Below are 25606 nucleotides of genomic sequence, written 5' to 3' on the forward strand. Positions count from 1 at the left end.
GTCCGGACGGAGCTCCTGCTGGGCGCACACCCGTCCTCGATGCCCAGTGCCGGTGCCGGGGCGCGACCTGCCCGGGTCACCCACTTAGGCTGGCTCACTGTGGCACGAGAACAGACTTGGACCCACGCTTTGTGGTCACGTGGATGGAGCTGCTCTAACAGACGCCCTTAGGTTCCCGCAACCGTCACCCCAGGAAAGGCGGGCACCCCAGCAGCCGTCAGGAACAGCACGCGGGCCTTGCCAGCCCCCGGTGCGGCGCCACGCCGCGCATGCGCACGCAGTCCAAGCGCCGCCACACCCAGGGCCACGTAGCGTAGCGTCGCGCATGCTCCCCTGGCTCAGCCCAGGCAGCTGGGTCCCCGGCCGTGGGCGGCGCAGGCCCAGAGCCCTCGGGGTGAGAGGCGCGCAGGCCCGACTCCGTGTGTCAGCCCCGGGCCCAGCTCCGGCCCTGAGCTGTCGCGCGCGCGTGGCGGTGGCTCCTCGCAGGCCGCAGCCACACCGTTATCGCGAGCGCGGCCCGGGGAAGTCGGAGTAACCGCGGGAACAGCCCCGCTTGGCGGGAACAGCCGGGCTCTGTAAAGGAAAACGGTGGCGCCAGCGCATGGCACCTTTTCCAGCGTTGGGCCTGTGAGCTGTCTGTCCGCAGAGAGGCCGCTTGTCCTCAGCCAAGAGCTCCAGTGCGTGGTGAGCGTGGATCCGGGTTCTCGCGCAAACTAGCTGCAGCCAGCACCTGTAAGTAATTGCTTTCTTTTACAAAGGTGGTTATTGTCAGGTGTGGGTGACCCCAGCCTGTAATCCTAGCTGCTGACGAGGCCGCGAGCTGAGGATCGCGGTTCAAAACCAGTCTAGGAAGGAAAGGCTGTAAGAGTGATGGAAAAAAAAAACCCCAAACAACCAACAAAGAGAGACAGATGGAGCTGTGGCTCAAGGGGTAGAGGGCTGTTCTTGAGCAAAAAAGCTCAGACGGCGGCTAGGCCTTGAGTTCACCGCACCCCTCTCCCCTCCAGGTTAGACAGTGATTTTAGGAACTTTATTGGTGCCATTTTCTTGTCCTTGATATATTTATTGAGATGCAATTGGCAAATTGCATATTCAAGGTTAGATAGTATGGTGATTTGACATGTAGGGATGTTGTACAAGGAACAGTCAAATTAATTAAAACCTTCGAAGAATTACCCTCCTTTTAAAAGGTACCCTTTTAAGTGCACGTGTGTGTGCTGAGGACATTTAAGATCGCCTCCACGATTTCAAGTAAAACTGGACTAACTAGTCAGAAAAATAGCAAGATGGCGGCCGAGGTCCTCCTGTGAACACAGCAGACACAGCAAGCCGCACAGATACTCACCAGACTACCCGCCCCCGGAAGGGCGAAGGGCATCAGGTGAGAGAGCAGAACAGAAACAGGGCAGTCAGGTGTTTTCAAGTGGCCCTTCCAGCTCCAAGCAGCCAATCCACAGAGAGCTCCTCTCCCTTGGGGAAGGGAGAGAGAATTGAGTTCAGGCCATAGTTTTGGTGAGACCCAGAGCTGGGCAAAGCCCCCTAAGCCCCATAGCTAGGCCAACAAAGAGGACTGAGTCTCTGGAATTGCCTTAGACAATTGGTGGGCCTGAGGCCACCTGTCATTCTCAGAGTCTGCTGCCCCTCCTGTCTGCTGTTACAGCAATGTGAGGGTGTAGCCTTCTCTTAAGATGCTACTATTGGGAATGGGAAGGTGGCTCAGTGGTAGAGCGCTTGCCTCCAATGCATGAGGCCCTGGGTTCAATTCCTCAGTACCACATAAGCAGAAAAAGCTGGAAGTGGCGCTGTGGCTCAAGTGGTAAAGTACTAGCCTTGAGCTCAAGCACTGAGGGACAGCGCCCAGGCCCAGAGTTCAAGCCCCACAACCTACAAAAAAAAGCTGTTTTTTTTTTTTTGTGTGGGGGGTGGGGGATATGCACCCAGCCCTGGGATTTCTGTATCACATGTAACTCTGGTTTTCCTTTTTATTTTTAAATTGTTATTAGAAAGGTGATGCACAGAGGGTTACAGTTAAAGAGTACTTTAAATTTTGGACAGTGTCACCCCTCTTTTTGCCCTCTCTCCCAATTTTCCCCTCCCATTCCCACCTACAAGTTATACAGTTCATTTTCCACACAGTGGCCAGTGAGCACCACTGCTGCATTTGTTCACCCTTTGTCCTCCATTTCTCTGCCTCCCCCCACTCTTATGCTTCCAAAGACAGATATACAAGGTGAAAAGAAAGCAAAACCAACAAAACCTCCAGTTGCTGGAGTCAGTTTTTTGAGGAAGCTGACCTTTTCCTTCAGTGGCAACACCAGCTCATTTCTACCAGTCGTGTTCAGGGTAGAAGTTTCACCGGCACTTGTGAGCTTTGCACTTCTGCATAGTAACCATTCCTCCAGGTGTGAGGTTTTGAAAGCACTGATGTTGAGCATATTTCGTATACCTGTTGGTCATGTGCAAGTCTTCCTTTGAGAAATAGCTATTTAGATCCTTTGCCCATTAAAAAGTAAATTGACAAATGATAGCTATACCTATTAGTGGGAAGCAGTGTGCCAATTTGATGCATGCATACAATGTGCAAGGCTGCATCAGAATAATTAACATTCTATCTATACACATTTGTCATTCCGTTCCCATTTCTAAATTGAGTCATTGAGATTCATTTTGCTGTTGGGTTGCAGTTCCAAATATGTTTCGGGTATTAACCCATTCTCAGAAAAATGGTTTCCAACATAAGGTGTGTGAATATTTTGTCATTTTAATCTCCTCTTTATGTATCTATTTCGTGTGATCAGGATAGTAGCAGGAATCTTAGTTATGATGTGGTTCAGCTTGCGTCAGTTGGGGATTTAGTTTGGTTTTGGAGGCAGGGTCTTAGAACTATGTCAGTCAGGCTGGCCTTGAATTCCCAATCCTCATTTCTCAGCTTCTTGGATGCTGGAGTTATAGGCATGCGCCACCGCGTCCAGCTGCATGTACATTCTTACCTTCCACAGTCCCTGTGAACACAACACTGTACTCCCTCAGCCTTTCCCCGAGCTGTTCGCTGTCTCTGCAGTGCTCAGCCCAGATGCCTGCACAGTGCGCCATCCACTGCAGGCATTCCTGGGAAATTGAAAGCCCCAGCCGAAAGATGTCAAAAATGTCTCTGATTTGCTGGTTCGATATCGAGTCTCCCTCATTCAATGCAGCTATGCGAGCGTATTGAGTTGTTGGTTTTGCTCATGACTGTATCCCCTGCTTCTGAAAGTACTAAGTAGGTATTTGTTCAAAGTTTATTATTATAAATATGCATTATGAATAGGAGCCCGCCAATACCATATACACTCATTAGAGTGTATTTTCTGTGCTGGTTGGATAGAGTTTTGTGTATCTGAGTGCCCCCCACCCAGTATATGTAGCCTGGGCTGGCCACGTCAGAGACTTTCAATATAAATCCATGGATCTGGTTGAGAGACCGGAGGCCATTAACAACACCATTAGGAAGATGCTTAGGTTTTTAAAGGGAAGAAAAAAGGCAAGGTGGCTGGGGTGGTAGAAGAAACGGGGGGAGGGGGAGTAGGAGGCAGAAAGAGAGCCCACAAGTATTGGGATATCATAGCTGGCCCCCATTTCACATTTACAGAGATTATGTGTAGTTTGTTGTGTTAAAGCATCCAATAAAATTTGCAGTCCTCCTAGAAGATAAAATCAAATAATGAGCAAATACAGCTCACCATGAAACCTCCTCTCGACTCCCTGTCAGCTGTCCTGATAGTTCAGTATCGGTTGCCTGGACGTGAGCGAATGTTTGTGATGGTGTGTCCCATAAGTATCACCTGGACCAATCGTATTCACCTGTCTGTAAACACATTGGACTCAGCTGTAATCCAACAACCACTTACTTACTCAGCAGAGGAAATGAGATTACACTTGCCAAATTCGTTCCTTTTGGGTTTGGGGACCAAACAGACACTCCATCTCTGCCAGGAATGGCCATTACCGGGGAGGGAGCAGGGAGATGGCAGGGTGTAAGATGAATTTTCACGCTGGACAGGACCCTGCGATCTGAAGTGCCTGTCCACATCAAACATGGAAAAGCTTCAAACGTTATTCCCTCTGTTGGCTGGGACCCAGAGCTAAACAGAGAGAGAAAATTGCTTTTCATCAATGCATGTGGTTCCAAAAGCAGAAGCAGACTTCTAAGACACACAGGTTCTCTGTTTTTGATCTAGTGTTGGCTTTCAGTGTTTTACAGCACATTTTGGACATGGAGAAATTTTAATGATGCTATAAAAGTTTAGAATTTGGGACTTGGAGTCCTCGATTTGTTGTTGTTGTTATTATTATATTATGTGATACTAAAGAATGGAACCCAGGATCTAGTGCGTGTTAAGCAAGCACTGTACTGCTAAGCCACATTCCCAGCCCATGACTCTTAGATTTTTAAACAACTATTTAGGATCAAGACAATGTCAGGTAGAAAACACAGTACTTAAGAAGGGTAGTTCAAGAGAGGAAAAATTACGGTGGCAAAATATTAAGCTTGGCCAGTGAATAATTATTTGGAAGAAGGAATCTTACGGTCAGGAAGATGGGTTGACAGATCCCCTCAGGTGTGGGCTTGTGAAATAATGCTAGCGCTGGCTCCTGGGGAGACTGCCTCCTGCTTCCTTGAGCCTGTGGTTTTCTTTGGCCAGGAAGTGGAAGTGACGTATGACACGTGGTATGTCAAATGTCAAGTTGTGCCAACATAAATGCAAGAGTCAACCTCTCCTAGTGAACCACAGTACTGGAGTTGTTGTTACTGCCGCACACCTTCCTCTTAGCTGACCTATAGCATCTCTACATCTGTGTGTGCGGTCCGATCTTCTCAGGGTGTGAGACGTGCCCTAGAGAACTGCAGAGAGGTCCGCCTGTGAATTCTGTCTCTTGGTGTTCCTGGGCAGAATTACCAGAGCTTGTGAAGCACAGGTGTTTGCAGGCCTCGCCCCAGAACCAGTGAATCTGAGTCTCTAGAAGTAGGGCCACCCCCTGGGGTGTGGAGAACTTCTGCCCAACATGTCTACCTAAGATGAAAATGCCAGAGCAGAGAGGCAGTGTAATAGATGAGAGAGCTCTGGAAGTCTGGAGACTGAACCCTGGCCCTGCCACTCGCTAGCTAGGAGTCCACGAGCGAGGCTTCTGACTTCTCATGGCTTTGATGTTTTGGATGATGGCTGTTGCATCTGGCTCTCCCCATCCTCCACCGCCAGCGTAAGGCCGTTAGGACAGAACAGCTCCAATCGCTTTGTCTGTGGAGAGCCTCTGTATGTGCAGATGCTGCTCTTGCCGAGGGGATGGCAGTGCCGGGCTTGTTCTCCAGTGCCTCTGAGGCCGTGGACTGAGTCGAAACGAACCAGCAGCACGACACCGGAAAGCTGGAGCAGGCCCTCAGTGTGAATTCTAGTTTGCTCTGTGGTGGGTTTTGTTGCTGTCGTTTTTTTGTTTGTTTATTTTTGTGCTGGGACTGGGACTCAGGGTCTGGGCACTGTCTCTTGAGCTTCTTTTGTTCATGGCTAGCACTCTATCATTTGAGCCACAACTTCACTTCTGGCTTTTCTGAGTATGCAGTACTGAGGAATCGAACCCAGGGCTTCCTGCATGCTAGGCCACATCCCCAGTCCCCACTCTGACCATCTTGAGAGCTTTGTGGCCCATGTTTTGCAGCTGAAGAAATGGAAGTGTGATCAGATAGAGTTGTTTTCTAAAGTGACTCCTGTTACAGGCGATGGGAGCAGGCTCAGCCAGGGTTTTGCCTGACTCCAGCCTCTGCCGGCCTTTCCCCCATGCACATAGTGTTTGCGTGTGACCGAGTGAGCAAAAACACAAAATATACAGCCAAGAAGGAAAGAACCACTGAAGCCACCCCTCAAGCCCCCCTGGCACTCTACCTGGCCAGAATCACAGGAAGAATAGGGCCCCAAAAGGCTGAACCCCAATATCTCGCGTGCCATCTTCTTACTCTGTATTTTAAAAAATCCGATTTGGACATGTATGGTTAGTGCACAGCCATCCCTAGGCTCAAGCGGAAGGATGGGAAGCAGTGGAAGCCACTGTGGTCAAGGTTTCTCACATCCCTGGGATCTAGACCCACCTCTGATGACGAAGGGAAAGAAACCTACATTCTGTGGTTCCAACGTTTTGTTTCCCCTTCGAGTGGCAATATAGGCCTGTAAAGTAGGCCTGCCAGGTCTTCTTAAAATGTCTCACAACTTGTACCCTCAAATAATTCCTTAAGGGAGGCATGCCAAAGAAAAATGTCCTTACAGTCAGGAGACGACAAACACTCTGAATTATAGTGCAGAATTGCAATGTATTGAATTACGGTTAAGTACTTAAAGATTTGATCCTCTGTTATATTCTGTGGCCAATACAGGGCCTGCTGGGGGAGGGGGAAGCTGTTGAGCCATAAAAACTCCCCATAGGCTAAGATGTTAAGAGAAAATTAATAAAAATCTGACTCCTTTACATGATCTAATGGTTCTTAGCTTTTGGCTCACCCTCTTCCTACCAAAGCTTGTATGGCTCTAAATCTTTAAAAGCCATATAAAACTAAGCTAATACACAACCTAAGCTACCGTGTGGAAAAAGCCACACAGTCAGAACAAATGAGGTGCATAAGAGAAGGAGAAAGGCCAAGAGTGCGTGCTACCGGCCTTGAAAGTGAATCCCACGCCATAATGGATGGAGGCCTGTAAGATCTTGGAACTCATTTCAGAACATGTAGGTTTGCCTTCCTTCTCTCCCTTCTCTTCCTCCTATTTTCCTCCCTCCCTCCTTTTACTTTCTTCCTTCTAACTTCCCTTTATTTTCACCGAGAAGAGGAAAAAGCATGACAAAGGGGAAATACCATGTCAGAGGTAAAATGCTGCTGCAAAAAACTCCTTTTCCAACTCTCTCCTACTCTTTCCTCCCTTCTTTCTGTTAGGTTTTGGATAGGGTCTTGGTCAGCCTCCAACTGTGGTCCTCCCACCTCAGCCTCCCGAGCTGGTATTCCAGATGTGAGCTGTCATGCCTTGCTTATTTGTTGAGGTGGAGTGCTGCTTACTTTTTTTTTTTTTCCTGGCTGTCCTCAAACCACGATTCTCCTGGTGTCCACCTCCTGAGTAGTGAAGTTTTGTTTTGAATTAATACACAAAACTTGGATGGGCACAGCATGTTGCAGCACATTTATAAGGAGCCGATTGAAGCAGCAGAGTTAGCATTCTGTCTCCTTACGGCTTCTCTATATGTTTGGACCCTTCAAGCACACCTTGTCTAGTGTTTCATAAAATGTATTATTACAAGCCAGGACCCAGCGGCTCTGAGCTATTTGGGAAGATGAGATTCGGAGGATTGGGTTTGAGGCCTGCCTGGAGAAAACCCTCTCGGAGTCCTAGCTCAACCACTGGCGGGGCCTGGCGGCACAGGCCCTTGGTGCTAGTTATGCAGGGAGGCAGACACAGGAGGATGTTAGTCCCAGCTGGCCCAGGAAAAAAGTAAGACTCCTATCTCAAAAATAAGCCCTGTGTATACCTTCTCCCCCCTCCCACATGCGTGCGCGTGCACGCACACACACACACACACACATACTCTCTCTCACACACCTCACGGTGCTCTGAAGAGTCTGCCTTAGAGCTCATTTCTTCGATCCCCATGTGCTTTGGACAGTGATCCTGTTGATAGCGCATGCAGGCTGGACTGGAGGAAAATGAGTGTCGTTCGGCCTTATTCAGCTTCTCCATGCATGGCGCTTGCAAGGCGTGTGCTGATACTTACCAAGCAGCCTTCTGCCCTCTAATCACATTGTGGAGCTCACCAGACACAGTGATCGGAGCTGCTCAGCACTCAGCCTCCATGAAAGGCTTGCCTTTCTGTTTCTCCCCAACGACACCTGTTTGTACAGGCAGTATTCACTTGCTCATGAGGTAAAAGAGAAGAGTTTGACCTAAAGAGCAGGCAAGAAAAGCCAATTTCAGAGTGCATGCCTGGGCCAACTTGGACTCCGAAGATGGGAGCGATGGAATTCTCTAGAAGTAATTCCCACTGGGCCAATGAAATCACACTTGGTCTTCCCCTCCAGGGCTATGTTAGACACTGAGAGCCAATGAACAGAGTCCTAGTGAAGAATTCACTTAAGTCAATAGGGAAGGAAATAAAACAAATCTGAGCAACACTTCGCAGCAGCTGTTTCTGGGACGTACCGCAGAGCTCCAGGAAGGTGCAGTTTTAAGGCATGCTCATGTTCCAGGTATTGGCTACGCAGACTAGAGTTGGCCCAGCCCCTCTGCACATGATGGAAGCTGGGAGCCGGGCATGCGCACAAGATGAATGTTTACAATTTGGGGCTGCGTTCCCATTCCTACTCCACATAGAAGAATCCTTTTCTTTGGCTATTAGTATCAAAGGCAGAACAAATGGCCTCATAACACTTTTATTGTTGCTAATAGTCATAATAAATCTGAATTTTATACCGACCTCTATCCCAAAGCACTTCACTAACATAAGGAGAAATATAAACTTCCCACAAAGATAGCTTTATACAGTCAAAAATCACTTCCTGTGAAATAAAAGGCATTTGCTATTTAACAACCCACAGATACATTAGACAACAATTTTGAGGCTGTAGTATCCAATTGTAACCACGGGCAAAATTGATTTAGTCCGTTCAATTACTTCTGAGGCCCTGTTCTGCTTTGCATCTTGTGTGTGGGATGCGTAAGAGAAGTCCAGTCCTTCTGGAGTTCTCTTTCTGGGTTTCTTCCTCTTTTCTGGGTAAAGCAGGGGCAGGTAGGTGCAAAGCCTTGAGCAAGAGAGCTATTGGCTCCGCCTCAGGGCACAGTTCACCTCGAGAGCTGTGCTTCCATTCCTAAAGCCACGTTTCCATCAGCGGCTTGGGCTTTCTGTATTGGCCCAAAGACGTCCTGTGTGAATTTTTCCTCATTGTTTTTATCTTGCCTTGCTGGTCTATTCAGAGGCCCAACTCATTTGGCTGTATTTCCATTTTCCAATTTCCAGCTTGTCCCTGAAGTAATCCCTTTAAACGGGGGTTAAAGTCACATTTCTTGTTGAGCCTTTCCCTGCAACCCTGGGTACCAGTCTCCAAATGTCATTCATTGCCTTCTTTGTGGAAAGTCTCTTCATTACTCGAGGTTTTCGGAACTTCTGTATAGACACTCATTGTGTCTGCTTAATTTAACATTTCCCAAACGTATTGTATGGCATTCTTTCCCCCCCTCCTTTTATGAAATAACGAATGACTTCTGTTGAAAATTAGTGTCTCACAGATTGAGTCATAACTACGACCATAAATATGTTCAACTAGAAGCTTTCTGAGGTCTCAGTTACAATAAGCACACAGACAAAAACAAAAACCAGTGCGCTTAATTAAAATATAGGCTGTCATGCTCTGAGTATATCAAATGGCAAGGTCACTCTCCTTCTGGGGCCTTCTTTCATATTCCAGGTGGTTCTTCCCGGCTAAAGATCTGGAATCTATTGGTAATGAAAAGGAGAGTTACTGGGGGTGGAATTCTGTTAGCTGAGAAACCCGGAAGCAGAATTCCCCGAGGGAGAACGTTACTTTCTCTTGCCTAGATTTTATTTTGCCACACAGCTCAGGATATTACTGATAGACTCCGTGTACTACTTAATACCATCTCTACAAGAGCAGAAATAATCAGTGCAGAGCTGGGACTTCTTTTTGAATGTTTTTATTATGTTTTAAGTAGTTGCACAAGGGAGTTGCCAGTCACCAAAGCAGTTTATGCATTCAGTGCGTTTTGATCCTTGCCACAGTTTAAGATGTCATAAAATGCCAGGTGCTGGTTGCTCACACCCATAATCCCAGCCACTCAGGAGGCTGATCTGAGGCTTGCAGTTCAAACCCAGCCCAGGCAGGAAAGGCCATGAGACTCTTCAGTTAACCACCAGAACACCGGAAGTGGAGCTGTAGCCCAGAGTGGTAGAGCACTTGCCTTGCGCAAAAGGAGCTCAGGCAAAGCCCAGGCTCTGAGCTCAAGCTCCATGACCGACCCTCTCCTCCCCCCACCCCCCAAAAAAAGATGTCAGAAAAACTGAACCCTCTGACTTTGGTACATAGCAAATTAGCACATCAATAGAATGCTGTGAGCACAGTATGAGAGAGAGAGAGGCATCCCAATTTTCCCTTCCCTTCAGTTCTGTGTATCATTTGAGCACATGTGTCCTAGTGATTATTTGGTAAAACTAGACTGAGCTTTCAATCAGGGAAAAGCAAAGAGTGTGGGTCAGGAGGCCGGGCAGAGCAGCTGCCACTCACTGAAATGTAAGAACCACATGCTTTTCCTTGTCCTGGAAGTTGGCATTGACGTTGGCTTGCCTGGTGGGACATTTGCTAGCATATAACATGAAAAAGGGAGAGTATCTTGGGCTCTCTCCCAAGTCTGTCCTATGGCAGACCAGGCGCTTGGTGCTGGAGATGAAGACGTCGACACAGACAGGTGTAATTCCCTCGCTCACATGCTGGGAAGAGGGAGGTGGAGAGACTCTGGGGTCCCATCACCCCAGTGATGCTCTGGCTTCATTGGAATGAGCAGGCGTGTAGCATAGTCTGCAGCATGTAGGAGAGGCCAAGGACGGTATCTCCGGAGAGGAGGAGAAGGAACCACGGTGGGGCCAGGAATTCAGTCACCTCAAAGCACCTGCGGTATCTTGAGTATAGAGAGAAGAGGGGAAAATGAATTGGAGGAGCCGCTTATGCAGGGCCTTGGCGCTCTAGGGGAGGGTCTGAGCTAGAGCAGAAGAGAACCACTACATGATTTCTAGGGTGTGTGTTATGCAGACTTCTGTTTTAAAGGTCAGTCAGTCTGAAATGGAGAGGGAAGGTTCTAGAGGCCACTGATAGAAGCAGGGAGACCAGTTCAGAGGCTTTGCGGTAGTCCCGGCCAGGGCTGGTAAAGGCCAAGGGCTGTAAGGGGGTCCGTTGTGAACCTGGATTGAGCAGGTGTGCAGGCGCAGTGGAGGAAGTGTCAAGTGTCACTCTCCTAGAAGCAGGCTTTCAATGAAGAACGCGTCTGTCTGAGATGCTTCCTAGAGGGTTTGCTGTAACCGGCTCCGTACCACAGTTACTCCAGTAGAATCAGCAGGTGCTCTGCCCAGCGCCTCCAGTCCCTTCTTCAGTCTGTATCTGGATGCCCCTCCTCCATCATCTGGGCCCAGTTTCTGTATGATTTTTCTCTAGAAACTGGCCTTGAAAACAGTTGACTCCTAACTGCACAGGCACAAAAATCCATAAATGAATGCGTCCTCCCCAGGCCCTGTTCCTGCCTTCCAGAGGGGAGCAGCCCAGGTGAAGAACAGACACTAGAGTTTCACCAAGGGAAGGACTGAAGCTGGGACTTGCCTGATTGTACCTGTACCTTTCCTGTGCTCCTGGCTCTCATTTACTCTCCTGAAAGCATTACCACAAGTCACGCTTCTCCAGACCTTTTCTAGAGCTCATGTCTAGGATACCTGCATCTGAAAGTTGTAAAATTTAATGTTAAGTGTTCTCCGGAGACACAAGAGAACACCGTAGAACTTGATAAATCCTAAGCTCTGCAGTTAACAAGTTGGAGAAGCAGGATGCAGGAAGGCCAGTGTGGGTCCAGTAGGAGTCTGTAAAAGCCTGAGAACCACACAGCCGTGTGCTGCAAGTTCCAATGTGCAGGTCAGCAAACTCAAGACCCTGAATTCCCAGTCTGGAAAATTGCCAGTCTGAGGGCAGTCCCAGCTGAGCAGTCAGACATGGAGAGGTCTTCTTACATAGCCTTTTCAGTCACTAGTTCTTCCTGTCATCGCTATTTGAGTAAATACTATGGAGCAGGGATATGCTTTGTTCCCATCAAAACTCAGGTTGAAATCTGCTGTGGCATATTCCTGCAGTAGTGTGGGCAGGTGGTTAGGTCATGGGAGCACCCACAAATGGGTTAATGCCATTCTTTGGACAGAGGTTTAGCGTCTCTTCAGCCTGGGTTAGGCCTCATGAGAGAGTAACAGGCCTTGTGGGTGTGGATTAGTTATCTGGAGGGCAGGTCTTCTTCCTTACCCGTGGCTCCTTCCACATCCACCTCTTTTCTCTTTGTCTTTCTGCTTTACTGCTATGAGGTCCTCACCAGAAACAGCAAATCCCAGTCTCCTTCTCTCTTGAACTTCTAGAACTGTGAGTGAAATAACCTCCTTTCTTGATAAATTACTCCGCCTTGGGTATTTTGTTACACCAACAGGAAGCAGACCAAGACATGAATTTCAATCACATGTCAGACAGTGTACTAGAAATTGGGACCGCAACAATGAATAAAAGAGACCTTAGCCCCAGGAGCCCAACAGTGCAATGAATTGTAAACCAGTGTGCTTTGATTTACAGAATGAACATTGCTTTTGACATGGGGACTAGACTTCTACATCCATACAAGCATTTGAAAGATGAGTAAGAACTCCTTAGTTACAAAGATCGTTCTAGTCAACACAAGCAGGGTGAGCCCGGGCACAGAGGAGTGAAGTGTGTCACAGCCTGTGTCATCATTGCTACAAGCCTGGCACATGGTTCTTAGAGACTGAGACTGGTGACAGGGTTGTTGGAGAGGTGACTGGGAAAACGAGAAAGAGGTAAAGTAAGAAAGAACTTGCATTCCAGGTTGACGAATAAAATGTCTATTGGAATTTGTACATCATTGTACATGGCAGACATTAAGAATTATAGAAATACTACTGAGCCCAGAAATAGTAAGCCAGAATTCTCCTGTCAGTGACGTGGAGTTGAACTGAGGCTTGTTTGCAGATAACAAAGGATGCTTATTATTGGTTAAATAGTATGTGGATATGATTAAAGATGTGTTAGAAGTCTGTCAATGATAAGACATCATTTCTGTGCACAGAAAAGGGGAGAAATAAGAAGACCAGTTAGGAAAAACTTCCCACAGTTATGTTGTTTAATTATCGAGCAGTTGTGGTTAAAATTCATGCATCTTTTCTGTGAAATTTCATTTAGAGTTTCTTACAACATCCATGGTATAGGTCTCTTATTATCCTTAATTCATAGACAAGGAACTGAGATCCACAGATGTCAAATAACTTGGATCTTGTGAGATTGGTGTAAATGGCAGAGCTGGCTGGGCACCGGTGGCTCATGCCTGTCATCCTAGCTACTCAGGCTGAGATCTGAGGATCATGGTTCAAAGCCAGCCTGGACAGGAAAATCCATGAAACTTTTTTTTTTTTTTTTGTCAGTTGTGGGGCTTGAACTCTGGGCCTGGGCGCTGTCCCTCAGCTTTTCAGCTCAAGGCAAGCGCTCTACCCCTTGAGCCACAGAGCCACTTCCAGTTTTGTAGTGGTTTATTGGAGATAAGAGTCTCACAGATTTTCCTGCCTGGGTTGGCTTTGAACTGCGATCCTCAGATCTCAGCCTCCTGAGTAGCTAGGATGACAGGCGTGAGCCACCGGTGCCTGGCCCCCATGAAACTCGCATCGCAAATAAACCATTAGAAGATCGGAAGTGGCTCTGTGGCTCAAGTGGTAGAGCGCTCACCTTGAGCTGAAGAGCTGAGGGACAGCGCCCAGGCCCAGAGTTCAGGCCCCATGACTGACCAAATAATAAATAAATGGCCGAGCTGGCCCTTGGATTCCGCAGAGTTGGCCACGGGCCATTGCCCCCTCCCTTGGCTTGCTTCATCTCTTCCCTCTTACTCTGCGTTCTAGCCATTTTAGATTGTCTTTCTCCCTGTAGACTTGCCCTAACGTAAGTCCCTGCAGGAATGTGTCCCTTCACAGAAATGCTGTCCTTTTCCTTCACCTCCTGGGCCCTTTCTCCTCTAAGATATCCCGTCTTCAGAGAAGCCCCCTGAAGGCTGCCTTCACAGCTCCCACCTCTCTTCATTTCCACGACAGTTTGTATTTTGAAAGGCCCATGAACTGAAGGCTTGGTCCCAGCCAGTGGGATCTCGTGAGGGGAGGCGGGTGCAGGCGGGCATGCCTTTGGTCTTTCCTTGTCCTTCCAGTCACCATGGGATGAGCGGGCTCCCCGGCCACCACACTGTGCTACGTATTCACCAGGCTGTGCTGGCTTGCCCCAGGTCACCAGCCACGGACTGACACCTCCCACTGGTAAGTGAGCATGAACCTTTCCGACCATTGCGTGTCTCAGGTACTCTGTCACAGGGGTAGAATGATGACAATCTAAGTCTGTCTTCCTCTTAGTGACCATTCCATCCTAGAGCCCAGGGAGGTGATTCCGGGGCTGCAAAGCCAAATCGCTCTAAATTGTCCTCAGGTTGTAATGAGTGGATATGCCTTCCATCCCCATAGGAAGGTAAAGGGGGGCTGGCGAACAGTCCAGAGTGGGAGCGGCAGTCCCCCAGTCAGATTTTCTTCTGTTCCAGGGGAAAGAAATTAGCTGGGTGCTTCTGGCAGCCTATAAATACAAGAAAGGCGCCACTGTTCTCAGGTGCTGAGAGATAAGCTTTCTGGGCTGTTAGGAAAAGGACTTGATGGTGCTGGGTCCCCTTAGGAAACCATCAGACAAATCACCACAAATTCATTAAACAGAATGAAAGACAAAAATCACAAACCCACAATTTCTAATTCAGGAGAAGAAATAAGGAACCGGAGGTGTCGAAGATGGGGCCGGGAGGGGAAAAACCGAGGAAAGCCCGAGCAAGTGCCTCCCTGAACACTTCTGTCTGTGGATCTTTTGTCCGTGGATCTGCATGGGCCCTGCCCCTCTGAGTCTTCAATTCAGCCCCGAGGGATAAAAACCTGAGATATGGTACAAAGGGTTACGTGCAGATTATTTGACACAAACCTTCGGAAGTATTCTATTGCAGATCCCTTGCTTGGCAAAATGATTATTTGGGTGAGAAGTTTTACTCTTCAGAAAATGTTCAAATAGGGTGTGTTTAGAACTTTAAGTATTATATTAAACTTGTATGGTCAGATGCTGTCACTGGTAACGTAGCTATGACACAGAAGTGTAAATAGACGTTAAAGACAAAGTTTCCCTCCCATGCCCCTGTGCCACCTCTAATCTTACTCCCTGTGGAAGTGACCCTACAGGTTACCATCATTAACAGCTTCTGTGAAGTTCACATTTATGGTCAGCTGATCTTCAGGAAGCGTACCATAGCGATTCACCTGTTCAATCATCTGTGGCAAGATTATGTCCTTCCTCACAATCTATAAAAATAATCCCAATATAAACTGGGTGCTTGTGGCTCGTGACGATAAGCCTAGCTACTCAGGAGGCTGAGATCTGAGGATCACAGTTTGAAGCCAGCCTAGGCAGAAAAATCCCCTTGAGACTCTTACCTCTAATTAACCACTCAAAAACTGGAAGTGACTAAGTGATAGAGCACTGGCCTTGAATACAAAGAGGCTCAGGGACAGTGCCCAGGCCCTGAATGCAAGCCCCACAACTGATTAAAAGCAACAAAACAACAAAAAACAAAAAAAAAAACCTAAAATAGGCCTAAATGGAAGATTAAAAAATGATAAGAAAATAACAGTAAATAGAGTACATGTTTGTGACCTTATGTTAGGTAAAGCTTTCCTCATTGTAATACCTAAAGCACAAGTAGACGTAAGAAAAACACTCCCTTTCTCTGACATGCTGCCTAGAACAGGCAAATATGCAGACAGGAAACAGATCTGTGTTTGCCAGGAGCTGTAGGGGAAGATGGGTGGGAAATGGGAAGTGCCAGTGGCTGATGTCTACGCGGTTTTGCTTTAGGGTGATGAGAATTGATCTGGTATTATAATAATGATGTTTGCGCGACTCTGTGAATACAATAAAAAACCATGATTCATCCACATTAAATGTATGAATTGAATGGTATGTGAAAATAAGAGCCGAGCTTGCAGTATACATTTACACATATAAAGCCTTCTATCTTAGTGCATTTCTGTGCATATGTTTTAACATGAAATGAAGCAATGCCTAACACTTTATTCTTCAGTTTCCTTTTACTCACTAATATTCTTGAGGACATTCTTGAGGACTTCTTATTGCGAGTTCTTCTTTTATATTTTGCTGCAGTAGAATCCTGGAAGGCTACACAATAATCCACTTATTCCCCTACTGTTGGCTATTTTGTGTGGGGGGGGCAATGTCTATGTCTGTCTGTCTGAATGTGCATGTGTGCTGGTACTGAGGTCTGAACTCAGGGCCTAGAGACTATTCATTAGCTTTCTCGCTCAAGGCTGGTGCTCTCCCATGTGAGCCACAGCTCTGCTTCTGGATTTATGGTGGTTAAAGAATCTCACAGACGTTTCTGCCCAAGATCTCAGCCTCTTGCATAGGGAGCATCACATGTGTGAGCCACTGGTGCCTGACTATTGTGATTGTTTTAATGTTTTTGCTATAACAAAAATACCATCCAGCCAGGCACCAGTGGCTCACACATGTCATCCTAGCTACTCAGGAGCCTGAGATCTGAGGATCGTAGTTCAAAGCCAGCCCGGGCAAGAAAGTCCGTGAGACTATGATCTCCAATTAACCAACAGAAAACCAGAAGTGGTGCTGTGGCTCAAGTAGTAGAGCGTTCTCCTTGAGCTCAAGCCCCACAACCAACAACAACATATATCTTTATATGTGTGTGTGTGTGTATCTTGTCCAAACCTTCATTCTCAATATTTATTTGAGCCCACATGCAGAGACGTCAATAGGCTGCCGCATTCCCAGCATCTGAGCTGCCTGGGCAGAGGACATGTTTATTGGTCATTTCAGTAGATGTTACCAAACCCAAGAGCAGTCTTAAGTGGCTCAGTCCAGCATCTCATGTTTTCTATCAGACATCAACTGTTTCCTTAAACACCTCTAGAAACATAACTTCACTACTTTTCATATTTAATATAGAATGACAATTTGTTGGTCATAAGACCAGACTGCTTTCAGATGTCAGCATTTTAGTGTTCAGTAGCTGTGACTTAAAAAAATGTTTTTCAAAGTACTGTTTGCTTTGCTGTGGATTGAACACATGTCCCCAGCAGCGCGTGCTGGAGACTTAACAGCGCTGCGCCTTCGCGGCCGACTGCAGCAGTGTGGGGCCTAAGCAGAGCTGTTAGGCCGCTGGGGCCCTGCTTGTGAGAATGGATTGATGGGTTATTATAGGAATGGGTTTAAAGCGTCAGTCTGGCCTCTTTTACCTCTCCTCTTCTCTCTCTCATTCTCTTATAGCAAGAGGGCCTGCACCAGATGCTAGCCCCTTCATATTGGACTCAGTCCTATTTGGAAAATGGCAGTACTGAGGTTTGAACCTGGGGCCTCAGGCTTTGTAGACTGATGCTCTGCCACTTGAACCATGCCTCCAGTCCTGTTTTGTGCTAGTTTGGTTAGTTTCTGCTTGGATTGGGCTCTGCAGCCTGCTGGCTCTCAGCTGCCAGGTAGCTAAGATTATGACATAGGGATGAGCCACCAGCGCCCAGTTTATTAGTCATCAGAAGTGGGAAGAACTTGGAAATTTATTTTACGTTTCTCAGTCTCTGGTATTCCATTAGGGCAGCGCAAAGTGTAATTTTGTGGTAAGTTTGTGACAGCACAAAGATGTAATTGCTTTAACGTTTAGACCTGTGGCAAAGACAAATGAAGTTAGCAGATCACAGCACCATTATGATTCAGACTTCACTGTGGGTCCTTAGGGTAAACACCATATTATGAGATGCATACATCTAGTAAAATGGATACTTTTGTGAAGCAGTTAACCTATTTGCCTGCTCATATCATTACCCATTGTGTGTGTGTGTATGTGTGTGTGTGGGGGGGGTAAGAATCACTATAATACATTGATTTATCAAAATTCTCCATTGCAGTGCAGCATTATTAACTACAGTCCTCTAGTATGTTAGGTCTCCATTTTTGTCTTGTGTTTTCTTCCATGTGTTGGAGTGTTACACATATTATTCTCGCCTCAGTGTGATGTCCTGTATTTGGAACATATTATGCTGCGGTGTAGTTCTTAAGTTCCTGTTTTGAAATAATTACTAAATGAATAAATGAGTAGTGAGGCCAGTGTAGTAGTGCTCCCCCTCGGCTCAGGAAGGCTTGCCCATGCGGTCTCCGCCCTCCTCTGGAAAGGAGCCAGGCGTCAAATGTCTTGGTCTCGAAGTGCTAATGAATTCTGAAACCGAAGGGCAGGGTCGAGCCCTCCCAGGAATGGATCTCCTGAAAGCACACATGGGAGGCGTAGGTCCCTGGATAAGTCAGCTAAGGCATCGTAAAGGCTTCAGAAGTGTCCTGGCCTCTCAAGTTTGGGGAATCCCTCTCATTTCAAGGCTGCACAAGCAATGAGTGGCATGCGGGGTCTGGCTCTGGAGACAGCCCTGGGTCCTCAGCTCTCCCACGCTTCCTGCAGCCGCATTTGGACCTTCACTAGACCTCTACCAGCTTTCGCAGCCCGCCATTTTCCCTGTTGGTTTCCTTGTAAGCACATACTGACGGGACACGTTCATAGGTTCAGGTGATCCTTCTGCGTGTGCACTGGTCATGCTCAGCCCTTCTCCTTTCACCGGCCCTCCCCACCTCCCTCTTGCCAGTTCCCAGAAATCACCACTCCACTTTCACCTTGTCTCCTCCCAGTTCCACAGGCAAGAGACAGAGAACATGACGTTCTTGTCTTCCTGAGTCTGGTTTAGTTCGCACAATGCCCTCCAACTTCATCCATTTTGCAGCAAATGCCAGAAGTTCTGTCTTCTTTTGGATGGATAATGCCTCCCTGTGTGTATACAGCACATTCTCTTTATGTATCTAGCTGTCAGTAATGGGCGAGTAGGCCGATCCCATTTGGCAGCTCTGATGAACAGTGCCACGGCAGCGAGGCCCACAGCCGTCTGCTGGTAATGCTGACTTCATTTCCTTTGGAGACCCACAGGGTCTCCACATGTTAATCTTTGAGTATTTTGAGGGACCCCCCAAGACAGTATCCACTGATTTATATCACCGTCAACAATAAGAACTTATTAACTGAGTGACTGGTTAATTGCATATTTGAGTTAGATACCAAGCTTCTGTCTGTGATGCGCTCCATATTCCAGGTAAAGGAGCAAAAGCAACAAAAAGAAATCCCAGTAAAGTTAAAATGTCATAAATGTTATAAAATATTACATGACAACTTCTGTCCTAGCCAGGATTCAATAAGCTTGCTATAGTCTATCACTCTGACTGGTTCCAGTTAGAAACTCCAGAGAGGAATTATAATAACAACTGAAAAACAAACAAGAGAGGAATTACAACATTTGAAAAACCAAACAAAGGCTAAGGTTAGACTTGAAGTGGGGGCCGGCGTGGGGAGTTCTCCTGGCTTTGGTCAGCAGGTGCATCCCCAAAGAAGCCGCATCTGTGGAGTGCAGGGTGCTAAACTCTGAGAGGGAGGGGGTTCTGGCACCTGAGCAGAGGAGCCGGTCTGCACCACATGCGGCAGGTGAAGCTAGGAGCAAGGCTGGGTGTAGAATTCTGTGTTTTATGGACGCTTTCCCCCGCCTGCCTCCCGAGTCATTACAGGCGCCACTCCTTTTTTTTTCTTTTTTGAGTTGGAATATGCCATTGGTTAATTCTGAGCATGTTTCTGCAATACCATTTCAGGCTGCCAACCTTGTTTCTGGGACCAGACCACAGCTGGATTTCCCTGTGGGTAGTTTTAAACTCTTCCTCTAATTTTCTATTTGGACATTGAGTACTAGAATCTCAAAACCCATGCCTAACACCCACATATAGACAAACACGAATGGAATGTTCCGCCTTCATAGGTAATTAGAATAGAAAAGGGAGGGGGCTAAAACAAGATGCTTCATTTGCAGAATACTTCTGTAATGGGATTTATTAGTTAAGCTGCTCTGGAGAAAGACAAATTTTCTCTCATGAGTTCCATTATGGTTCACTAGGCAAGCAAACCAGTTTTCAAGGCAATTTGTGCATGTTTACCAGGGTGGAGATGAAATCGGTTTTATTTGCCAAGGTATAGTAAGGCAATAACTGTGAGAAAGGGGTGCCTGCGGACCCCCAGTGGAACTGAAGACTGTATTCTAAGCATAAAGGCTGGTAGATTTGGTTCTGAGGCCCTGGGATAGGTGGTTTCCATTATTGCCTGGCTTACTGTACATAGCACTGTGCTCCAAATCAGCCAGCCTGAGTCATGGCAGGCTGCTCACCGCAGACACTCACTCAGGGCGTCAGGAAATGAATACAGTGGAAAAAAGTCTCTGTTACTGCCCAGTCTCTGAGAGTGCTTCATTTTGAACTAAGTACAGAGAGGAAATATTCTGTAATTCGTCATCAGTTTTGATTACTAAAACAACACGTGCCTATTGCAGAAGAATTAGAAAACTCTAGACAAGCAGAAGAAAGGAAAAGCCAACCTCAATGCCCCAAGTTAACTGTTGTGACCATTTTTGTATTTATCCTTGCAGACTTGTTTCTGTGCATACTATTAATTGTTTTCATTGGCTTACATGATTATTTTATAACATGATATTTCAGACTTAATATGTGAGTAAAATCTTTCTCTGTCGCTGAATATAGTTTTATAACGTTGTGTGTGTGTGTGTGTGTGTGTGTGTGTGTGTGTGTGTGTGTGTGTGTGTGTGTGTATGTATGTATGTATACACTGGGGCTTGAACTTAAGACCTGGGCGCTGTCCCTGAGCTTTTTTGCTCAAGGTTAGTGCTCTACCACTTGAGGCACAGCTCCACTTCTGGATTTTTGCTGGTTAATTGGAGATTAGAGTAGCAAGGACTTTTCTCCCAAGGCTGGCTTCAAACTGCAATCCTCAGATCTCAGCCTCATAGGATAATAGGCGAGCCACTGGCTCCAAGCTAATTTCATAGCGTCGTAACTAGCTATGTAGTTAGCTATAGTAATTCACATGTCCCTGTTCATATAATCGGATCCACTATTTGGAGACATTAGTAGCATTTCCAGTTTTAGATATTACAAACTGTATTGCAGTAACACTATTGAAATGAATTTTATATATATATAAATTAGTGATCATTTTCCATGTAAAGCATATGCAGTTTGTTTTGTCAGAGGCTGGATATTTTATGTATTTCAATATATGTTATCAAATTTTCTTCTAGGAAAATTATACCAATTCATACTGTTAAGAGGTAACATGGTATGAATACTTATCTTCTTCTACTCTTGGAAATCATAGGAATTATTAATTTAAAAATGTTGCTAATTCTGATAGGCCAAAATGAGTATCTTATGGTTAAAAGAGAATTTTTTGGTCACTAGGGGGTTTTAGCAATAATTTTATGATTATTTTGTCACTTTATCTTCCTTCTTGAAACCTACCAGCTCACGTCCTTCATCCATTTTTCTATTGGCCTGTGTTTTCTTCTTATTGAAATAGTCACCATTTCGAGGGCATCAATATCAGGGTGACTTTCGGTAGTACAAAAAAGAAAACCAGATAAGCCAACCATCTTGTATATATGGTTAATGGAACCCAAGGGTGCAGTATTAATATTCGGGCTTTAGTAACTGCTGTTTATTAGCAGAGTTTGCAAATAATTGTCCCTAATTTGTCATCTCAGAAAATGCCTGTGCCTGCTCGTGTGTTTTCAGTCAATACGCATGCTGAATAAGCACCATGCATCTTCCTCTTTCCTTTCTGTCTAGAACTCCCTCTTCAGGCTGGTGGGGGCTGAATGCCCCAGGAATGCCTCTCCCGCAACGCCAGTGCTTTTCCTGCAGAGTCCCCGCATTAGCCTTTCTTTGTGTCTGACAGTTCCCGATAGTCTCCACCCCAGACAAGCAACACCTGTGTCTCCGGTGAAGGACCGCCATCATGCGGCCACTTTTCCCTCAGAGTCCATGCCTCCTAGGGACATCCCTTAACAGTGGCTATGTCCGTGAACCCCCCCCCCCCCTTGTGCCTTGAGGTAGAGAACTCTGAGGTGCTGTTTACTCTTTGTCTTTGGACTGAGCCAGAGCCATCATCCATGGAACCGTGTTTGACAGACTGCTCTAGCCTGGCTTCCTTTCTTCACAACCACTGCTTTCCTGACAGCTACTGATAAATCCCTTTCACACATGTCCTCACATTGGACCGGCTCCTGGGAAACACCAAGACAGGCATATCAACAGGAGGAACTTAAAGTCTTAAGTAAGGAAATTTCTTTCCATACCATGAACCCCGCTGGTCATAGAATTCTTGAGATTGTATTCTGGATCTAGCACGATGGTGAGAACTTCCTCATGCAGCATCTCATCTAATTCACACACTCTGACAAGGAAAAGGCTCAGTGGTCCATGTGCATTTCATACCCCCAGCTGCAGATTCCAGGGTCCCAGATCAACCATCACTCTACAGTTGTGACACACTGAGAGACTGAGGGATGCCTATAGATTTGGGAACCTTGTAGAGAGACACCTGGTTAGCGCCCTGGGCTTTCTTGGGCCCAGGCTATGGTGTTAGATTGGTGTGGAACCATTCTCCTGCGTGAGGTACCCTCAGCATTATTTTGCAAACTATAAAACATGGCAGAACTTCCCATCTGGACAGAAGTTCAGGGGAGAGACATATTTGGATGCTGTAGAGTATTCGTTGTCAGGGCTATCTTTTGTGTGTTGTTTTTGAGTTTTTCGATCTAAATCTTCCTACAAAGTTAGGCGGTTCGAATTACTTTAAACTTCAATGCCATGATGCTTTTGTGTTGACTCTGCCTACAGGCTAGACTTTAAAAAATATTGGCATGGAAGGGATTTCAGCACGGCTACAATTATTTTCTTGTTAGCTAACTTAAGCTCTGCTTGGCAGCCTTAACTTGTAGAGTGCCAGACTCTGAAAAATACCGGGAACCAAAACAGGAGGCTGAGTTCCATCTGATTTGCAGAGAAGCAACAAAAGTCTCTTTAGGAGAAGAGCGAGTGCCATATTTCTATGCAATGTTTGGGGGAGGGAATTGTTTATGTGAAATTGAAGTTTAACTGGACGCCCTGTGTTTCACCAGCAGCGCTGTGTGTGAGAGGCAGTCTGTTGGGAGTTCTCTCCGCTTTGCTCGTGGGCTGAGAAGTGTCTGACACAACACAGATGGCGTGTTTGCCAGAGTCCTGGCTTCCCTTAGCGTCCAGGTGTGCTGTGTACAAACTTGTCTCCACCCTGCCGCCCCAGGGATGGTTTATAACTTCAGTTCTGTGACTGTCTCCATAGAGCCCTTCCATGGATTTCCATCAGAATGCAAAGAATCGTCCATATAGCCCATGAATTCCCTCCTGAGCCTCTCTTCCTTGCCTCCTGGCCTTCTCTGTTCTCCTTCCCTTACGTGTGTGTGTGCGTGCATGTGATTTCTCCCTGTGTCAGCCTGGCCTGCAGCTTCCATTTCCATGCTCCCTGCAGAGGGTTCGATCAGAGAGGCCTTGAGAGAGCATCCATTCCTCCTCCTCCTCGGTTCCTTCCTTTGTACTAACAGCTTTGACGATTGAGATGAGCCTGTTCACCCACGTGTCTGTCTAAACAGACCATCATCTCCCTCTCAGAGGATGCGGACTTCCCGAGGCCTCTGGCTGTGTGTGTGTGTCGCTGGCCAGCAACCCCTCGCAAGCAGGCAGAACGGGGGTGGCAGGCACAGGGGAGGGGCCGTGTAGATAGCGAACTGAATTCACCCTGGAAGGTAAAGCTGCCGTTTTCCTGGAAGCAGGCTTCTGAAGCGGGAAGGATGCCAAAGGCAGACCCCTGGATGAGGATCTGTGAACATCTGGTCCTTTTGTGGACACTCTTGCAAGAGAAATCGAGGATAAAACCAAGCAAGGAAGCAATTCCAAGTTAAGTCTCAGCCCCAGGCCAATCCCTCAGGGGACAGAGAAGACTCAGCCACAGCCAGCCATAGGGTCGGCCACAGCCAGCCATAGGGTCGGCCACATCCTCAGTCAATTGCGCTAGCTCCAAGAAGTTAGTGGCTGAGGAATTTCCCGTGACCCACAGATGGGTCTCTAATGTAGGGGTTTCTTTCATTTTTTTTTTGTTGTTTTCTGTCACTCATGGGGTTGAACTCTGGGCCTGGGTGCTGTCCTTCAGCTCTTCAGCTCAAGGCGAGCACTCTACCAGTTGAGCCACAGGGCCACTTCCGGTTTTCTGGTGGTTTATTGGAGATCACAGTTTCACCGTCTTTCCTTCCCTGGGCTGACTTTGAAGCGTGATCCTTAGATCTCAGCTTCCTGGGTAGCTAGGATGGCAGGCATGAGCCACGGGCGCCCGGCTGATGTAGGGGTTTCAAAAGCACGAGCCACTGGGAGCAAACAGCCCGGAAGTGGAGGGATGGGTCCCCAGAGCCGTCAAAGGCAGCTGGGGAGAGCTGCGAGATTCCACCAGCATCTGCTTTGTCGGGGCTGGGACAGGTTCCGAAGTCTGGTTACAGCCTAGAGGAAGGTCAAGCAGGTCACAGAGTGACCTGGGGGACTCTGAGTAGATCACAGGTAAGGGAGAACCTGGAGCTTCCAGTCTGATCCTGAGACACAATGCACTTACAGCTTCCTGGCTGGGCTCATTTGGAGGAAGGAAACCATCCTCTTAGAGCCCAGCATCAGTATTGGATGAGCTTCTGCTAACAAATCTTGAAGCAAAAAAAGAAAAAAAAATCATAACCAATGCCTCCGCAGGCCCATTGAAAGAGTGTTTTTATTCTTATAATGGAAAAGCCACAGGTCCAGTGGAAATATCTACATGTCCCAGGGAAAAGGTTCTGTAGCTACGCAGTGTTCCCAACCACAAAACGTGAATGGGACGCAGAGATCACCTCTCTGAGTATAACAGACACCAAGCCACACCGTAGAAGTCTGCGGAGAATTCATTTAAACTACACTGCTATGTTTTGTGATCACTGCTTTATAATTGCTACAATCCATCAGTCCAATATTGTCATGAAAAATTCTCCTAAATCACGAGTAAGTTACAATTGATAGGACACGAATAGCGCTCTCGGCTATGCGCCACGTCTCGCTAATTTATTAGTCCATTTATTTGAAATGGATTAAAATTAAACATTCTCTCTGAATGCTAGTTAAGTGGCGTTGGCAGAATTCTCTTCATGACACAAATGAAGAAATCCTTTCCAGGCTGAGGTTGAGTATGAAATCTTTGTTTGGAATTCTTCATTTGTCTTTCCCACTCTCAGGACGCGTCTGTCATGTTACATGTTCCCAGAGTATGCAAGTAACTCTTACCCAGATACTCCAATTCTAATATATGAAGTAGTTTCAGACCTGAACTGATTTGGACTGATACTTTAAGAACTGAGTAGATCGACTCCTTTGACTACAGAAAGAGAAAACAAAACTCATTCAGTCCCAAAGGAGCCAGTTGTGGACCACTCTCTTTAGAAATCAATTTCCAGGGGCTGGGAAGGTGGCTCAGTGGTAGAGTGCTTACCTTGCATGCATGAGGCCCTGAGTTCAGTTCCTTAGTACCACATAAGCAGAAAAAGCTGGAAGTGGCGCCGTGGCTCAAGTGGTAGAGCGCTAGCCTTGAGCTGAAGAGCTGAGGGACAGCGCCCAGGCCAAGAGTTCAGGTCCCACAACCAACCAAAAAAAAAATCAATTTCCAAAACTGTCTCTTTTCTCAGAAACTTTCTGTCAGTTAATACTGTTTCACAAGGC

This window comes from Dipodomys ordii, unplaced genomic scaffold (assembly GCF_000151885.1).
Source record: "Dipodomys ordii isolate 6190 unplaced genomic scaffold, Dord_2.0 Scaffold29, whole genome shotgun sequence".
NCBI classification, from domain to species: Eukaryota; Metazoa; Chordata; class Mammalia; order Rodentia; family Heteromyidae; genus Dipodomys; species Dipodomys ordii.